The sequence below is a fragment of the Triticum aestivum genome, chromosome 3D (genome assembly GCF_018294505.1).
Source record: "Triticum aestivum cultivar Chinese Spring chromosome 3D, IWGSC CS RefSeq v2.1, whole genome shotgun sequence".
Taxonomy (NCBI): domain Eukaryota; kingdom Viridiplantae; phylum Streptophyta; class Magnoliopsida; order Poales; family Poaceae; genus Triticum; species Triticum aestivum.
In genome coordinates this window covers 558,374,604-558,378,129 of record NC_057802.1, presented here as the reverse complement: position 1 = coordinate 558,378,129, position 3,526 = coordinate 558,374,604, and positions in this window count along the sequence as shown.

Below are 3,526 nucleotides of genomic sequence, written 5' to 3'. Positions count from 1 at the left end.
ATGCAAGCATTATCAAGGAGATTAAAGCGACATCAGGACAATGAGTGTGGTTTTTCTACACCCCAGCTCGGTGCACCAACGGTGCACCCACGCAAGAAAACATAGCAAAACACTTCAAAAAATTCTGAAACTTTGTGTGAATATTTATCAAAAAATGTTATGGGCGCTTGCAAAATTTGCTGATCAAATAATATTCAAGGAGGTCTGTACAAAAAGACAAAATCACGGAAAATTAGTCAAAATGTGAGTGCATTGTTTGAGCAATTTTTGTAATTTTGTTATTGTATAGAGCTCCTCGAATGTTATTTGGCCACCAAACTTTGCAAGCGCCCATAACATTTGTTGATGAACATTCCCACAAAGTTTTAGAAGTTTTTGAAGTGTTTTGCTATCTTTTCTTGCGTGGGTGCACCCACGGTGCACCGAAGGTGGGTGCAGCCACTACTTTTCCCAGGACAATTCACAAGATGCTCCTTCATTTATGAAGGACGCGATACCAATATTGAGGCACATAGCATCGCTAAACACTCTCTAGGAGTTTCTTTGAGACGCCATGTGTGGCTCCTTAAAACTCCAGATCTAAATTGTATTCCTATAACCTAGTTATTGATTAGTAATAAAGAGTGTGGTTAGACTCGAAATAAAAAATGTACTTGGTCGTGGACCGGAGTAGGATCCATCACCGCGACTCGCGTCAACCCAAACGATGGACCGATTGATTAGGTCTTCGAGAAGCTGTCACTCGTCTTCATGACTCTCAGGAGGATCGAGCGGTCGAGCCGCCAGCGTAAGGCTGGACAGTTCATGTTCTTCTTGTCTTCTAGGCCGTCGATCGGCAACGCTGCAGATAATACTTTTTTATTCTCCAATCCGGATCTACAATGTTGAGTACTTGGGCATGTCGTCGTTGTCGCCTGGACAAGCACAATTCTCGAGGGAGCCCCGAACCTTGAGCGCCTCGCTATGTTCTTCGAACCACCGCCACCGGAAACACACCATGACGGACAACACTCCGTCCGCGACCGCAAAAGAGTGGAGCTCCTCCACGCTCATCATCTTCACTACAACCAGTATGACAGCCTGGGCAACGCGCTGCTGGCGAGTGTACCGATTGCGCCGTGCCTGAGGGGCGGAGTGAGAAGGATCAACCTGCTGCATTACCAAGGCGGCAGAGCGCAGAGGATGCTTGCCAGGTTCTTGCTCCGCAACGCTATGCTTCTTGACAAGTTGTAATGTGAGTTCGCGCAGGGACCGATGTGGATTCAGACGGAGCTGATGCGTGAGATGGAAAGCTGGTGGTGAACGACACAGCCAGGAAGGTGTTCCACTGATCTGTGCATATATATGCCATCGCAATAAGTCCAGCTTATGTAATCGTCTTGTGAACGTGATTCAGTGGGTAGACGCTGGAGTAATGGAAATTCAATTTGGTTCCCGGGAGCATGTGCTCCTGGACCAAAATGTAATTTTTCAAATGTCAACAAAATCAAGACAAATTTTTTATGTGTTGTTAGTCACATCCAAATGCTACCTGTAGATTTTGAGGCAAAAAGGTTAAACATTTTGGACTGTGCAGAAAAAGGATGAACATCAAATGTTACCTCCAAATGTCACCCAAAAATTGTTTTTCACTGACGAAACACTGCCATTCCGTTTCACATGAAAATTGTCAAGCATGCTTGCGACACTAACACTAACATCCACAAGCATGTGCACCCGCGAGCCAAACGCCCCTCCCCGGAGTAAAGTGTGAAATCATCTTCTTATATTATCATAGCTCCTCTAAGACTTTTATTCATTAGATGAAGCCTACTATTCTACACAATAATATTTGGTCTTGTTAAAAAATCTAAAAATTGTTGTTTCACATACTAAAATAGATTGAGTGAAATAAGTTATCTTAAATGTTGAAACTAAAATGTGTTTGTGGTGGTACCTTCTCGAGTACTCCCTCCGTAAAGAATAGTCACTACAGGAAAAACATTCTAAGTCGAGTATGAAATATACACGGCAAAGGCCATTTTAACCACGGCGAAGTGTAACCCGAGTGTTACACTCGGCGTAGTGCACAAGGCTTAGAATATTTTGGCTTAGAGGTTATAAGTCGAGTGTCAGTTGCCGGGGATACGGCTTATAGATAAGCCGGGTATAAAAGAGCGGTCCACCGCAAACAAATTCGGATCACGGCCGACAACATCTAACGAACGTGCCATGTGGCCTATCTATAAGCCGTGTGCTAGGAAGAATACACGGTTTACCCGTAAGCTGTGACAACTAGCTTAGCCGTGTATTGCGGGGAGTGCACGGCTTACAGGTAAGCCCTGCATAAGCAAATAAGCCGAGAGCCCTTTAGAAGTCACAGCTTATGTATAAGCCTTGTGCTAAGTGTTAACTACTGTTGGAGCAGTCGGAGGAGGAAGAAGACTCTCACACACGCAAGATAGAAGAACACACATAGGAGCTTGGCACCGCACATAACTTATGCCACTTGTCTGTATTTCATCTCACACTTGCAATGCAATTACATGATGGCTTAAATAGCCGGAAGCACACGGCTGAAACGCAGCCACTCACCCACTAACTCCATGCACACACACGCACAGGCCACAACTGCGTGGCCCGGTTACTACTCAACTAACCCACGTCTAGATTGAGTCACTTCCACGTTTTCTGCAGATCAACTAAGAGTTCACACAGCCGGCGCATGCCACAACTGATTTTACCCGCTTCTTTCTCCACCTCTTTCTGCTACACAGCTCGGCCGCTTGGACTCCACGGAACTAGACGCATGCAGCTAGCCTATCCATGCAAACTACTAACAAACTCGACGGGATACACTACTGACTTGCATATACACGCGTGATCTCTTCTCTACGTGAGTACATGCCCACAGCCAGGTAGGTTGGACGTGACAACATGCATGACACTGCTAAATAAATATGATGAAAAACCAAAAACAGCAAAGGTTAATTCTAACAATCACCCCCTTAACCTTGTTGTCGTTTATTCGGAAACCTCCTTGTTGGCCTTCAAAGCAGCGCCGGCTCGTCGGCGGCGATCGCGGCAGCGAGATGGGCCTGCTCCTTCCTTGGCGCCGTGCAATCCCTCAAGAAATGCCCGTAGTCTTGGCAGTTGTAGCAACGAACCTTGCGAATGTCGAAGGTGCTCTTCTTGCCGGTGCCACGGCGGTTCTTGTCGCGAGCAAGACACTCCTCCTCCGTGAGGAGCAGCCGAGTGCCGCCATCGCTGCTGCCTGCCTCGCCCATGTCGAAGCTCTCCTCCACAGCCAAGAAACGGCCCGTGAGTTCTTCAATCGTCAAGGTCTTGAGGTCGAGTAGCGACTGGATGGAGTGCACGAGCTGCCGGTAGCGCTGCGGCACGCAGCGGAGAAACTTGAGCACTGCCTTGTGCTCGGTGATGCCGTCGCCAAGGGCTTCGAGGTCGTTGACGATGCCGGTGAGGCAGACAGCAAACTCCTCCATCCTCACGCCATCCTTAAACCGGAGATTCTCGAACTCCAATCGAC